This window comes from Geotrypetes seraphini, chromosome 2 (assembly GCF_902459505.1).
Source record: "Geotrypetes seraphini chromosome 2, aGeoSer1.1, whole genome shotgun sequence".
Classification (NCBI taxonomy): Eukaryota; Metazoa; Chordata; class Amphibia; order Gymnophiona; family Dermophiidae; genus Geotrypetes; species Geotrypetes seraphini.
The window spans coordinates 439,987,477-440,003,807 of NC_047085.1; the positions used below are offsets into that span (position 1 = coordinate 439,987,477).

Here is a 16,331-nt window from a genome sequence, read left to right on the forward strand (position 1 = left end):
AAAGCTGTACATACTTGTAGACACTTTGAAAGCCATGTGTGATAGGACATCTAAGTCTGACTTTGGACATTTTGGGAAAAAAGTCCAAAACTTGGATGGAGAAAATATCCATTTTCAAACCTACAAGGCATCTATCTTTTCCAGCTAGACATCTAATTTATTTATTTTTTTTTTTTTTTTGCCATTATCGAAAAAAACATGTCCAAAACAAGCCATTTGCATGTAGGAGGGGCCAGCATTTTTAAAGGACTGGCAACACAGACATGCCAGCAGAGCAATAGGGCACTCTAAGAACTTCACATTAAGGGTGCCATGTGCACATCTCACCATAACCCCCATACATTTTGTGGTGACCCCTATAAAACTTCCCCCATACATACTGTACCTACCTGTCTACTACCCCAATAGCCCTTATGCCTGCAGGTATCACCTATATGGCAGTACAGTGGGTTTTAGTGGGCTCATACATTTCACCACAAGTGTAATAGGGGTGGAATGTGGGCCTGGGTCCCCTTCTCTGAAGTCCACTGCACTGCTCACCAGGCTACTCCAGAGACGTGCTTCCAGTTCTACTATGACTGGCCATAGTATCTGCAGCTGTCATAGACAGATATGTACTGTTTCATGCAGATTTTTTTTTTTGGGGGGGTGGGAGGGGGGTCAGTGACTACTGGAGGAGTGTGTGGGAGCCATATTTTCAACCCTTCAACAGTCATCTGGTCAGTTTGGGCACCTTTTTGGTCATTATTCATTTTAAAAACAGGTCTAGCCCAGAATTCATTCAATTTTCTATACCATTCTCCCAGTTTCACATGAATTTATTCAGGTACTCCCGGTGGGCTCACAATCTATTTAACGTACCTGAGGCAATGGGGGGATTAAGTGACTTGCCTGTAGATTTAATAAGATTTTCAGAAGGCACCATATCATCAAATAGTCTTTTAGTGTTTACATTTTGTAAGAGTGCCCAAGCTTCCAGTTCCTAAGCAGCCATTTGTTGAATGTTGTTGCACTATGGACCTTTACAATGTTGCATTTGGTGTACTGAGCATTAATAACTTGAGATGTGCCATACTTGGTCAGACCGAAGGTCCATCAAGCTGGGCCATATCATTTGTGACTATGGCCAATTCAGGTCTTGAGTACTGATCAGGATTCTGAGGAGTAGATCATTCCTTACCATTCATACCTAGAGATAAGTAGTTGCTTTCTGAAGTGGCTGCTAACAATGGTTTATGGATTTTTCCTGGAGAACTTATCTAAACTCTTTAAATCCCCCTATCTTAACTGCCTTGACTACACCTTTTGGCAACAAATTTCACAGTTTAATTGTAGGTTGAGTAAAAAGAAAAAAAACCCAAAACTTTATTTGAAATGTTCTACCTTTTAAATTCCCAGTGTGTTCCCTTCTCTTAGTATTATTTGAAAGGATAAACTGTCTATCCACTCATGATATTATACAGGGAAATTCTATAAATTAGCACTTTGGTTTTGGTGCCCCGGTGCCAAGTGCTTAGTGCCAATTCTATAATGGTATCTTGGCACAAGATTTCATTGTAGAAAACAAGCTTAACTCAGCATTGGTGCACCTATGTTAACGCACTTCCTTGTAAGCTATGTCAGTGGCAGGCGTAAGCTGGCGTACTAAGTGCCATGCGTAATATATAGTATTCTGTAAACTATACATGTGCATGGGAGACATACCAATGGCCTACTCATGCTCTGCTCACATGAATGCTCCCTTGCAATTAGGCACCATGGCACTTATATGCTACCATATAGTATAGTGCCTGTCAGCGGTGCCTTTGGCATGAATAAGTGGCATGTACCTCTAGGCACTAGCTTATAGAATTGCCTCCAATAGACTTTTATTATATTTCCTCTCTACCATCTCTTCTCAAACCTGTTTAGCCTTTGTTCATAGGGAAGCCATTTTATCCCCTTAAGAGTATCTGGGTTTAAAAAGGAGTTGGACAAGTTCCTGGAGGAAAAGCTCATAACCTTTTATTAAGATAGGCATGTGAAAAGTCACTATTTATCCCTGGAGTTGGTAGTGTGGCATTTTGCTACTATTTGCGATTCTGCCAGGAACTTCTGACCTGAATTGGCCATTGTTGGAAAGAGAATACTGGTCTCGAAGAACCACTGGACTGACCTATTATGGCTTTTGTTATGTTCTTATTTTGGTTGCCCTTCTCTATACCTTTTTCTAGCTCTGCTATGTCTTTTAAAAGATGGCCAACCATAACTGTACAAAATATTCAAGGTATGTTCATACCATAGCTTTATTTATTACACTTATTGCTCACATATCAGACATCTATGTGGATAACAACAATACGTACATAATTAAAACAAAACATGACATACATCAATAAACAAAAACATGACAGATCATTACAGAGGCATTCTAATAGTCATTTTTATTTTCCAATCATTTTAAGAATAGTTCCTAAAATTGTATTTGTTCTCATTCATTTTTTGAGTAAGATTATTTAGGAAGAGCTTTTTTTGTATCTTGGATTTAAAATTGATAAAAGTTATGTTGTATGCCCATGTTATATTTGATTATATTTTATTTATATGTAATTCATGTAAACCACTTAGAACATTTGAATTATGCAGTATATATAAACGTCAAGGGGAGAGTAGTTAAAGCTACAGCCTCAGCACCCCGAGGTTGTGGGTTCAAACCGACGCTGCTCCTTGTGACCCAGGACAAGTTGCTTAATCTTTCCATTGCCCCAGGTACATTAGATAGATTGTGAGCCCGCCGGGACAGACAGGGAAAAATGCTTGGTAAGGTGAATCATGTGTGAGCCAAAGGCTTATCCAATACTAGCAAACTTGAGAAGTCTTTAGTTGGAGATTCAGGAGCTAATTTTTCCTGTGGATCCACCAGTTATTTTGTACAGGCATGTTCATCCTCCTTGGAGGGGAAAATTCTTATCTTTCTTTCTTTGATTTAACCATCAAGTCAGCTGAGCAAGGTAGCCATCTTGGTTAAACATAGAAATATGATGGCGGATAAAGGCCAAATGGCCCATCCAGTCTGCCCATCCGCAGTAACCATTATCTCTTCCTCTCTCTAAGAGATCCCACATGACTATCCCAGACTTTCTTGAAATCAGACACAGTCTCTGTCTCCACCTCTTCTTCCAGGAGACAATTCCAAGCATCTACCACCCATTCTGTAAAAAAGTATTTCCTTAGTTTACTCCTAAGCCTATCACCTCTTAACTTCATCCTATGCCCTCTCATTCCAGAGCTTCTCCTGCCTTTCCTCCAAAGTATACAGATTGAGATCGTTAAGTCTGTCCCCATATGCCTTATGACGAAGACCACGTACCATTTTAGTAGCCTTCCTATGGACTGGCTCCATTCTTTTTATATCTTTTTGAAGGTGCAGCTTCTAGAATTGTACACAATATTCTAAATGAGTGCTCACCAGAGTCTTATACAGGGGCATTAATACCTCCTTTTTCCTACTGGCCATGCACCCCCTTCTGGCTTTCACCATCACCTTTTCAACCTGTTTGGCCACCTTAAGATCATCACATACAATCGCATCCAAGTCCCTCTCTTCTGTCGTGCACTTAAGTTCTTGGGTTTTTGCAGCCCAAATGCATGACCTTGCATTTCTTAGCATTAAATTTTAGCTGCCAAATTTCAGACCATTTTTTTAAGCGTCACCAGGTTGGTCTTCATGTTGTTCATACCATCCTGGGTATCTGCTCTATTGCAGATTTTGGTATCATCCACAAAGAGGCAAATCTTAACCAACAGCCCTGCAGCAATATCGTTTATAAAAATGTTAAAAAGAATAGGCCCAACAACAGAACCTTGAGGTAACACTGGTAATATTCCTTTCCTCAGAGCGATCTCCATTGATCACTACCCTCTGTCGCCTTCCACTCAACCAGTTCCTGACCCAGCCCGTCACTTTGGGACCTATCCCGAGCACACTCAGTTTGTTTATTAGACGTCCATGTGGAACACTGTCAAAAGCTTTGCTAAAATCTAAGTACACCATAACTATCGCACTCCCTCTATCCAATTCTCTGGTCACCCAGTCAAAGAAATTGATAAGATTTGTCTGACAAGACATACCTCTGGTGCAGGGGTGCCCAATACGTCGATCGCGATCAACCAGTAGCTCAGGAAGGCAACGTGAGTCGATCGCGTGATAGACTCGTGTTGCCGTCCTGATCTACCGGGCCGATCAGCCTTCCTCTGTGTTCTCCCTAGGGCCTTTTAGCTGGGCTGTCTGCTCAGCTGTCATCTGCTGCTGCCGCCACTGCTGAACATTAAAAAAAAACCCGGCTTGGAGATTTCAGCCCGTAGTGAGCTTATGCTCCGGGCTCTAACGTATGCGTGCCGGCTTCTCTTCGAAACCGGAAGTTATGTCCGGGGGGGGAGAGAAGGGAAGCCGGCACGCACATGTTGAAAGCCCTGAAGCAAGCGTTCGCTACGGGCTAAGGTGGGAGACAGGTTAGTGAAGCATTTGCTCTTCTTGCAGCCGGGTCCTGCCTACTTTCTGTTTCCGCGAAGGCAGGACCCGGCAGCATTTCCCCCAATAGATCGATCGCGATGCTGGTCTGCCGATGCAGGGAGAGCTTGGGGCGGCGGCGGCTTTTGGGCTTGTTATTGGTGGCGGTTTGAGTCCTGGTCCCCGATGGCAGTGGCAGAGGCTTGGGGGAGGGCAGGGAGAAAGAAAGAAAAAGGGCAGGCAGGGAGACAGAAGGAAAGAAAAGAAACAGGAAAAAAAAGAAAGGGAGGCAGAGAGAAAGAAAGGGCAGGGAGAGAGGAAGGAAAAGTTGGGGGAGGGGATGAGGTCTGGAGGAGAGGAAGCATACAGACTAAAAGGGAAGAAAGATTGGATGCAGAGTCAGAAGAAGAAAGTGCAACCAGAGACTCATGAAATCACCAGACAAGGTAGGAAAAATTATTTTATTTTAAATTTAGTGATCAAAATGTGTCTGATTTTATATCTGCTGTCTATATTTTACACTAAGGTCCCCTTTTACTAAACCGCAATAGAGGTTTTTAGCGCAGGGAGCCTATGAGCGTTGAGAACAGCGCTGGGCATTCAGCACAGCTCTCTGCGCTAAAAACTGCTATCGTGTTTTAGTAAAAAGGGCGGGGGGTATATTTGTCTATTTTTGTATGGTTGTTACTGAGGTGATAGTGCATAGAGTCATCTGCTTTGACCTCTTTGAAAAACCCTGGAATAGGAATGATAATTAACATTTTCTATGCGTACAGTGTGCTTTGTGTTTTTTTAAAATTTTATTGTTGGTAGATCATTTTGACTTGGTCATTTTAAAAGTAGCTCGCAAGCCCAAAAAGTGTGGGTACCCCTGCTCTAGTGAATCCATGTTGCTTCCGGTCCTGTAATCCACCGGATTCCAGAAACTTCACCACTCTCTGTTTTAAAAGTGTTTCCATTGATTTGCTTACCACAGAAGTCAGACTTATGGGTCTGTAATTCCCTACTTCTTCCTTACTTCCACTTTTGGGTAGTTGAAGATTTCCATAAGGCCCAGCCAGGTACAGCTATGAATATGTTTTCAACAAATTTTTCTAAGTCACAAATGAGAGTGTATTGTTCCCAAAGTCTAGATGTAAGGAGGTTAAGCGGTTTGTCCCTTGTGATATTGTACCAGGTGGATAGGAGCCTAGTAGTTCCATGAATGTGTAAAGGCTTCATAACTAATCATTAGACAAAATTCCTTACTGTAGTGTTGCTTGATATGTGATGCAGAATTCCTTGCTGTGTTCCTAAACAAAGTTTGTAAGTTGGTCTGAACCTTTCCTGGTCACCACTGTTGTTTTCCAAAGCTCTTGCTTGCTCATTCAATATTATGATAAGGCAGCTATGGTGTTGATTTAGGAGTGTTGCCACAGTTCAGACTGCTAATTTGCAGTTGCTGGTTAATCAGTCTCCAGTCTCTCTCTCTCTCTCATCACACTGACTTTCTTTCTGAAGGGATAGCGATTTTGTTAAAATTTTCAGGTTTTATTTTAAGGGATGAGTGTTAGATTGCTTCAAACGTATTAGTAAAGATGTTAGAAATTGCGGGTTTCTAGCTTTTCTCAGTGGAATTCCTGTTGGTATTGATAGAAACATTCATTCAGGCTCTTCTGTTTAAATTTTCTTTTGCTCTCTATTTTTAGACAATAAATTGCCTGCTTCCACTAAAATTTTAAAAGCAAATCCACTTGTGATCTTTTGGGTTTTGAGTTGTTTTATTCTCCAGTTGTGGATCGTCTCTTTGCAAAGGGGGGGGGAAAAAATAGCTCAGCAGTTGAGTCATCCATGATGCAGGCTGTGGTCGAGCATCAAACCAATGAGGTTAGGTAGTAACCAAATTCCAATGGGAGGAGAAACTAGAGTGCTGTCTGGAAAACTGCTTCAACTTAATAAAGCAGCCTGATTGGGAGAACCAAGCATTAGAAAGAGGCATTGCATTGCCTTTAACAACCGGAGAAGAACATGTTCAACTTCATTCAGTCTTCTTTGTAAGGAACAGGACAGAGGATGCAAAATAACATTTAGCTCGAGCTTCTAGATTTAAATTTGAAATCGGACGACGTGCCTGACTTGGATCAGAAGCAATGTCCTTGTGACAGAGGCAGTGCAGGTGATTGCATGCAGAGAATGTAAAACGGTAAGTTGCTCTCTCTTTAAAACCTAGCAGGGGGAGACTTTACTTCTGCTTTTCATCTTGTACCAGGTCATCAGAAAATGGTAATAGAGTACCTAAAAAAAAAAACAACGGTGACTCAAAAGCTTGTCTAAAAGTTATCTTTTAAAAGCAAAGAATTCCAGGGCAATTGCATTCTGTAATTCTTTATATTGTAAGTCGCCTAGAACTTGTTCAGAAATACTAGATTAGATTAATCCTCCATTTCCCCAGGTACAAAATAAGTACCTGTATATATTCAAACCGCTTTGAATATGTAACCACAAAAAGGCAGTATACAAGTCCCATTACCCCAAAGAATAATATTAAGTACAGTAGTAATATCTATGGGGCAATTTTATAACTGCAGATGTTTCATAGGGAAAAATTAAAGTAGGCCAGCCATGATGTTGTTATTATACCACTTTTTCCACATCTTTATATACACTCTCCATTTAGGTCCTTGAAGTCGCGTGGTGGGAGTGAAGGAGTAGCCAAATGGTTGCCGCAGTAGCCTGAAAACCAGAGGAACTGGATTAATTTGCCACTGCAGCTTCTTGTGATTCTGGGCAAGTTACTGCATTGCCCTAAGTATAAAAACTTAAGATTGTGAGCCCACTAGGGACAGAGAAAGCCCACTAGGGATGTAGATAGTACCTGCATATAATAAATGTAAACCATTTTGGATGTATTATTGAAAAGCAGAATATTAAATCCATGTCCCTGTATTAACCTTATTCTATAATCACATCTGGGCACCCAGATTCTTTTATAGAATACCAGTGTAACCAGTGCTCTACATTTACACATTCACAGTTACACTGGCCATAGATCTGACACACCAGAAGTCATGTACGGTAAATGCTACAGGGAGGCACGTAATGCAGTGTTCCATAAGTGTCAGCCTCGCCAATTGCCCACCCATGCTCCTCGTATGTGTCTGCCTTCCTTGCCACTTTTGTATTTAGGTGCACAGCTCGCACTTTTGTAGGGAAAATGTACATTTATATGTGTAAGTGCTACAATTCTGTAATTTTACATGCTCAAGAGGTGTTCAAATGCAAGTGCCCTGTTGCAGGATTCCCTTTATGTAACTTATAATTGACATTATTTAGTAAAACCTTTTCTAGAACATTCTAGAAGAAATACCTCCATGCTATGTTAAGATGTTGTGTTTACTTTATTGCCTCTGTCTAACAGAATTAATAGCTGTCAGTTTTGGTATCTGCAAACAACATTCCTCATAGGGCTGTAAGTGAGACACTTTTGAGTGATGACATCAGGTGCGTTTTGCCAGTGGAAATAGTTGAGGCTACAGCCTTAAATGATCTCTAAAGTACCAGGAGAAAATTTTGCATAGAGAACAATAAAGGTATAGCAGCACACTAGGAAAAACTGATAATCCTACAATGTCTGAGCCTTTCACTTTGTCTGGGATTACAAAGGAGCTTGCACTGTATTTTTACATCTGCTCCGGATTAGTTATCTCGAACAGGGAGCTGTCAGAGCCATCAGAAGTTGGACTTAATAAACCTACAGTCTTCTTGCAGCCTAATTAACTATGTAAGCATGAGAAGAGATTTACTGTGAATACATTTCATCAAAATAGCATATGCATAGCTAGAGAAAAATTGAGACAGATGTAAGCCTCAACAGAGAAAATATCTTTATCAACTCTGTGGTCTTTTTTTCACAGAGGCGGAGTTTATACATTTTTCATTCATTAGTCCACTTAAGCAAGAGATATTGTCCTGGCTCACAGGAATTGAGGTACATTTCATATTAAGGCCACTCACAGTACTGACATGCTAAAAAGTGTCTGACTCCTATCTTTACAGTAATTGGACCTATAGATTACCCTCCCCAGTTGTACGCATTAGCACAAAGGCCCTGATTCTATAAATGATGCTTAATGTTAGGTGCCTAGATTTACACGCCTAGCCAATCAAGGCACCTACCTTAATTTTCTTAATTGGCTTAATCCACACTGATAATTGAAAGCACCATTAAAAAACAACAAAAAATGATTTAAAAAATGAATTAGCTGGTAGGCACGTAACTCAGTAAGTACCTACCACTTTGAGGAAGGCTTCTATACCAAGATGCCTGCCAGCAAGTAGGCATGGTTAGGGGCAGATTGGGGTGTAGTTTGACATAGGTGCAGCCATTTAGAACAATAAAACCCTTGCCTAAATGGCAGTGCACCTAAGGATTCAATGCCTATCAGTTCCTAAGACTGCTTAGGCACCACCAGACATGATTCTATGAATGGCACCTAGTGGATGATTGATATTCATGTTCAAAGGCACCTAGGAGTTGGGCGCCGTTTATAGAATCAGGCCCAAAAGGAATTTTTAGGGTCATAATCCATGATCTAACTCTAAAAAAAAAAAGAATGCCAAGATCTGACTGATAATTTGGAGTCGTCTTCTTAGATGTGTTAAATTCCCACTTTAATTAGCGCAGGCGAAGTTAAGCGAAGTTGTGATTCTTAATGTAGGGGAATTGGCACTAGGTTCTCATAATGCTCATTCTATGCGTTATTAAACACTTAGCTAAAATGTGACAGGGTGGAGTTCCTGTCACTGACAAGTGGAGGGAGCCTGAGCCGTAGAAAGAAGGAGTTAGTTTGCATACCATCCTGCAAAGGCTGCTGGGAGCTGTCCACTCCCCTGAGGGAACAGTGGTGCTGAAAAGGACAGTTCCAGAGTAGAATGCCCGGAAAATCAGAAGTTCCTTTCAGTAAGCCTGTTAGACCAGCATGCTTGGTAGAACTTGGGGCTGACCAGGAGGGTTCCCCAGGGTTGACAACCAGCAGAGAGCCCAGTGGTGGTGTGAGAGACCAGAGAAATCAGTGACGGGACTGTCCTTATGGAGAGCGGCTGAGGGAACAGGAAGTAAATCCCAGGAAGAACTCTCAGAGAGAGTAGCTGGGAGATCAAAAGAATCCTCAGCATGCATCTGGGATAAGACAACTGAGGGACTGGGAGAGTCCTCAATGTGTGCATCTAGGATAGATTCCCGAATGACTGGAAGGGTCTGGAAGAAGGAGTTGCTGGAGGACCCGGTAGAGCCTGGAGCCCAGGCGGGGCTCAGGCTTGACGACCAGCATTGGGACCGGTGAAGATATCCAGGGCCGAGGAGCATAGGAAAGGGAGGAGGACCGGAAGAGCATGGAGTCCAGGGAGGACCCAGAGATGACCAGGAGGAGCCTGGAGGGACCTGGTCACATGTTTTAAGAGTATAGGAATGATGTGATGTTTAACTGTTGTGTTATTGTTTTAACAGTGTTCCAGCAGTGTTGTATTTGTTCCAACAGTGCCTGGGAACATGTGTGATAGGTGTTGACCACTTGGCCCGATCACATGATGACACTAAACCAGCCCAACATTCAGAAGGAAGACTCACTTTCTTGCTTTCCAACCATGGAAGAGTAACCTGAGTTAGAGCACTGGGCTTCAAATCCCATACAGCTGGTCCTTTGTGATCTTGAGCAAGCCACTTTTCTTTTTGGTCTCAGGTACAAAAATTAGATTGTGAGCCCTCCAAGGACCTCGTGTCCTGAATGAAACGCACCTTGAATTACTACTGGAAAAGGCATGCGCAAAATCTAGGTACATAAATAAGTGAAACAAGTAGCTTACTACAGTAGTTCTGCCCAGGCAGGATGAGTCTTTGTACCTATACACTTGATCAATTGGCTGCCAGAATGAAGGGGTGCATGTGGAGTGACTGGAGCAATAGATCTGAATTATTGCAGAGATAGAAATTAAGCTTCAGGGAGAGAAGGATGTCTGACTGGATGGTTGTCGGATTTCAGTGAGAGAAGGAAGTTGGGCATTAAGTAAAAGGAGTGTCCATTTTCTGGAGGGTGGAGAGAGGACAGAGGATATGGACTGCTTGCTCTCTGAGCCCAATATAGAGAATTCTTCCTTGCAGTGAGTACAGAAAATGCCCATAAGGCTAAGGGGCTGAGGAAACAAATCAATAGAATAACAGCATGTACCTCTAGCTGAAGCCTGAACCTGACAAGTTTCAGAATGACTAGAGCAGGGGTGCCCAACGCATCGATCGCGATCGACAGGTCGTTCGCTCAGGCGACCCCAGTCGATCGCACAGCAGGTTCCCTTCTTCCCTTCTCTTTTTTTCCCCTCCTGACTGGCCCGCCTCTTAAAGAACGCTGGCCAATCAGAGTGCTGGAAGGGCGGGGTGAAGGTCAGTTGGGGACGGAGCTCAGCGCATCACAAGTAATAGAAGCGCCTGTAATGATTGAGGTAAGAGCGAGGCCTAATGCTGCCCGATATACAATTTTAAAAAACCCAAAATCGGCCTCCCAATCAGTGGCGTACCGAGGTGGGGCGGTCCGCCCCCGCCCCGGGTGCACGGTTTGGAGGGATGCACAGCCGTCCGGGTCCTCCTGCCCTTCCTTTCTACCGGTCTGCGCACGGGGCTCGCACCCGCCGCCCAAATGGTGCTGTTGGTTATCGCGAGACTCGCGGGAGTTGACGGCACCATTCGAGCGTCGGCGCGGGACCAGGCAGGCGCAAGCCCCGAGCGAGGACCGGGGGAAAAGAAAGGCAGGATGACCCGGACCTGGCCGGTTGTGCACCCCTCCAAGCCGTGCACCCGGACGGATCGTCCCCCTTCTAAATCTATTGTACTTGTCTTTTATTCAGTTCCACTAATGAGCATTGTGACAGGCAGTTCTTATGGGGCAGTTCTTGGAAGTATTTCTTTATTTTTCTGTGCCTAAGTATTCTATTAATTTAACTTCCTTATTCCTGTGGGGATCTCCAAAGGGGACGAATGGGAGACGGCCGGTGGCAGGTGGTACTTTAGCAATTCTTACAGGTTGCCATAGGCCTCAGGAGCTGTCTTCCCTCTGCCGTGGTCCTGCCCCTCCTCTAAGTCAGAGACAGGCTTGGGGCAGAGGGAAGACAGCTCCTGAGGCCTATGGCAACCTGCAAGGATCGCTAAAGTACCAGCGATCCTCTCTGCAGACTGCTCCCTGCTGGAATTAGGTAAATGGATGTGGGGAGGGTAGGCCTTCGGGGGGGGGGGGGGGAGTGCAGTCCTTCAAGGGGTAGTGCAGGCCTTCAGGGGGGGAGTCAACCTTTGAGGGGGAATGTGCAGACCTTCAGGGGGGGTCAGGCCTTCGGGGGAGGGGGGCTGTATAATAAAAAAATATTTGAACATAAATACAAAGTACACTCGGTGTGTATATATATATATGTTTAGCATTTTTATTGTTGGTAGATCATTTTGACTTGGTCATTTTAAAAGTAGCTCGCAAGCCCAAAAAGTGTGGGCACCCCTGGACTAGAGGAAATGGGTCACATACATGGTTTGACTTATGAGAACAGATAATTTAAGCTCTAGCAGGAGTACACTGCATGCTTTGGTTAATATGCTGCAACTACAAGTTCAAAATGAATGTCAACCTGCACACACATTTGTGAGGAAAGAACAAGCATACCATGAAGAACAGTGAAGGAGACAACATTGCAGATAGCTACAAAAAGCACAAGTGCTTTTTCCCAATGGAATTTGTAGCTTAGGGCAAAAAGCAGCTGCAGAGATTTCCACTTGCCTTTTCTGGGATACTTTTTCTCTAAACCCCCCCTCCCCCCCAAAAAAAAACATGCATACATTTGAAAATGTAAAAATACATACAGTATGGGGCTCATAATCAAAACAGAAAAACATCTAAAAACCGGCCTAAATAGGCACTTGGACGATCAGTAACACAAGTTGTCCAAGTGCCGATAATCGAACCGGGTTTTAGATGTATTTAAAAACAACTTAGGCCTTCACAGTTCTGCTGAACGACCAGAGCTAAAAGGGGCGTTTTAAGAGGAGTGGTGAGGGCGGGATTTGGGTGGGCCATCCTAGACTTAGTCATACTGCATGTATAACCAAAAGTTTTACAACACTGCCTAGACGGAACTTGGAAGTTGTGACTTAGGCCATCTAAAACCAGGTCTCAGTCTACGAAGGTATCCAAAGTGACCAGATAAGCACTGCAGACACAAAATACAGACCCCTCCAAACTCCCCCAGTGATCACTGACCTCCCCCCCCATAAAAATCATAATAACAACTGTACATATCTTCCTCCAGAATATCAGCGCCTGGCATAAGAAAGCCTAGTAGAGCTGCACAGAGATGGCTTAAATGGTCTTGGGGGTGGGTTAGTGAACCATAGAGAGGAGGACCCAGGCCCATAAGCCACTCTAATCACTGCATTCATCGTGAAAAATGTGCACCCCCCCTCTAAAACTCCCAAAACCCTTTTGTGCTGCCATATAAGTGGCTCCTGCAGCCATAAAGGCTATTGGGGTGCTAGATAGGTGGGTCTAGTAGGTTTTGGGGGGCCTGGCTGGCCTGGAACGTCCTCTCCGACGCCAGAATTGACGTCGGAAAGACTTCTTGTCAGCGGGAGGAGGTAAGATTGCAGCGGTGCGGGCCAGGGGAAAGGAAGGGCAGGAGGACCCGGATCTGGCCGGCTGTGCACCCCCCCCCCCAAGCCGTGCACCTGGGTCAGACCTCCCCCCCCCCCTTGGTACGCCACTGTGTACAGTAATTTACTTTTGTAAGTGATGTGCAACTTAAATTTTGAAGATAACATATTTTGGATGACTGGTAATTTTCATTTTGTGGGAAAAACAATTAAAAGTTAGCATTATCCTTGTTCAACAGAAGGTATCTTAGAATCTGTATCTGAAAGATACCTCTTCATTAGGGACCAGTTACTAGGCTGTGCTTGCTTGTTAGGTACAGTACATTCTAGTTCCAGACATATTTACATAATATTACAATACCTAATCATGTTACTAACCTCGGTACACAGCATGTGCTTTATTTAAATCAAAGAAAACACTTCAGATAGGCTATTAGCTAGCAGTTGCTACTGGATTTAATTATAAGTTCAAACTAGCATTTTGAGCACTTCCCAAAGAATGCACGTAGGTTAGGAGGGAAAATGGCTGCTGACTCATGACACCACCAACTGGTCAGAAATGGGATCCCAGAAAGCAGCCATAATCCACTGTTCAGTACTTAGAGCACACTGCAATTCTGCCATGTAAAGAGGATGCAGATGTAAGAGTCATTGAGGAAAATACAAATGGTATCACTGTATATGCTGACCTCCTGGTGTGTGAGCTGGATGGGAAAGGTGAAAGGCCTCTCCAAGGAGGAGAAATGGGGGCCAAAAGCTTAACAGCATCTTTTAAATCCACAGCAGTTATACTGAGAGGCTTTTCCATTAGAATTGTCACAGGCTATCTTTATTCAGAAGAAAACAATCCAGTCATTTATAGTCATCAGCAGTGTTTTGTCCTCTATATAAGAAAACATCTACTATGTAAATAAGTAAAATCAATCCAATGGCATGCCCTCTGTGCACAGAATATGCATAGTCATAAATTGATGAAAAACTATTTTCCAAGAGAAGAAGAGTCATTTCTGTAAGAGTAGCAGTTTCTGTGTTACACAAGCATTTCTTTATGTGTTTTCTCTTTTGATTGAATTCACTGGAATCTTTTTACTGTATAGTCTGAACAAAACAGCTTTACAGTTAAGAGTAAAACCTTGGTTTGCGAGCATAATTCGCTCCAGAAGCATGCTTGTAATACAAAGCACTTGTATATCAAAGCAAATTTCCCCCTAGGAAATAATGGAAACTCAGACGACTTGTTTCACAACCCAAAAACTTTAATACAAAATATTATATGTACTCGAATTGCAAGACCTCGCTCATTTAGAACAGTCACTACACTCCTGCAGCGTCAGAGAAAGAAGAACTATTGGCTCAGCTGTGATGATGTGATACGTGTATACTTTATGCACTCGTATTACAAGACATTGTTTGTATATCAAGTTAAAATTTAATCAAATGTTTTGCTTGTCTTCCAAACCAAGTTACTTGCAATCCAAGGTTTTACTGTATCTTGTTTGGAAGGAAACCTCCACCATATTGTATGGCACAGTTGACCTATACAGAATGATTTTACTGTTACCAAGCAGCAGCACTTTCATGATTTCTAAGTTTAATTCTCCTATAAAAAATCATGAACTGTAAAATTCCCCTTGAACAAATATTTAGCCCATTGAGTTGAATCAAGACCTGTCATAGGAATGTGCAGTTCAGCATTTGTCATGAAAGATCTTTCTTCTTCACAGTAGGTTTATAGACAGTAACCTAATACTAAACGTTAGGGATGAGCACAGGGCAGACATTTTGGTTCAGTTTTGTTTGGGTTTCTTCCCAGTGTTTGGACGTTTTATCAATTAATTTCATATATTAATAAGTAATGAAAAAGTTTTTAATGTGTGCTGATTGAAGTAATGTGTATTAATTTGTAGGTTAACGTACGTTAAATCAGTTTAAGAATGACTAAAAATTTTAAAGTGGGTTAATGAACTGAGAGCTGGATTCTGTAAGTGGTACCATTATCAGCAGCTGCCTAATTGACACTCGGTTGACAGCTATCACGCAACATCGTTGTTTACAGAATCGTGGCTTTCGTCAAAGGTAGGCACCGGAAATGTAGGCCAGGGTTTTAAAGGCCTACAGTTCCGATGCCTCCCTTTAAGGTGCCTTAGAACGCCTAAGGTTGTTTCCAGCGCTAACCACGTCTGCTTTAACCTAAGGTGTTGTAAGGTGCCTCCATAGACATAATGAAGGCACCATTTTCCTAGGCACTAATAGGTGCTTACATTTTTCTTTTTAATAGTTTTTAAATGGCTTTTACCACTTAAGCTAGGCACCAGTAGGGTGCCTACTGGCGCCTATCTTAAGGCACCTTTTATAGAATATGGACTTGAATGTATACTGATTTAGGTATAGAATTTTTATGTTTTTATTAAATACATCATTTAAGTTTACAGTAAAATGAAATAAAGTTTCAATTTGTGTCTGTAGGGAGAACCCTCGATATCTAACCTGGTGCCTCTTCATAATCCTGTTTGAGCAATAAAGTTTTGAGCTGAGTTTTAAAACCTTGAAAAGATGATTCTCCTCGAAAGATACTAAGGAGATTATTCCAGTGAAAAGGAGCTGTAAAGATTAAGGCACAGTTTTTAGTTGATTCCAGTTTAGTGATTCTTTGGCTGGGAAGTACCAGGTGGTGGTCATTTTAAAGACCTCAAAATGCTACCAGGATTATACATTGTTATCAAATGTGTCAAGTAATAAGGAGTCCCAAGATCAAAGCCCTTAAATGTTAAAATCAAAAGCTTGAGATTTATTGCAATACAGTGGGGATGTTTCAAGAAATTTCAAGATGTTTGGGAGCCATTAACAAAGTATTGTACTGATTAGATGAATTTTTTTTTTCCCTTAAATTTACAAGTTCTAATGTGAGGGGAGGGAGAGGGGTAATTTTATTGTTACGTATTTATAAGGAATTGATTATATGATAGGTAAGGGTGGGAAGGGGGGGAGATAAGAGAGTATCATTTGTACCATTGATGATTATTAAGTGATATATATATATATATATATTAATTTGTTTGGACATATTATCACACTTATTGTTAGTTTGAAAATGAATAAAGATTTATAAAAAAAAAAAAGCTTGAATAAAAACTTTGAACTGAACAGGTAACCAATGAAACTTCTTTAATAAAGGGGATAACATGA

At 42.2% G+C, this 16,331-nt stretch overlaps 1 protein-coding gene across 17 annotated transcripts in view; it reads left to right on the forward strand.

Annotated features, from left to right (window-relative positions):
- Positions 1–16,331, forward strand: part of KIAA1217 (KIAA1217 ortholog) — a 1,295,419-nt gene that overhangs the window by 1,068,968 nt on the left and 210,120 nt on the right. The window contains exon 1 of one of the 17 annotated variants that reach the window (XM_033931376.1): positions 6,439–6,671. The exons of the other annotated variants lie outside the window; for them this stretch is intronic. The gene's annotated coding sequence lies outside the window, so the exon portion shown is untranslated. Of the gene's footprint in view, positions 1–6,438; positions 6,672–16,331 lie in introns of those variants that run through there. 17 annotated transcript variants of the gene reach the window in all.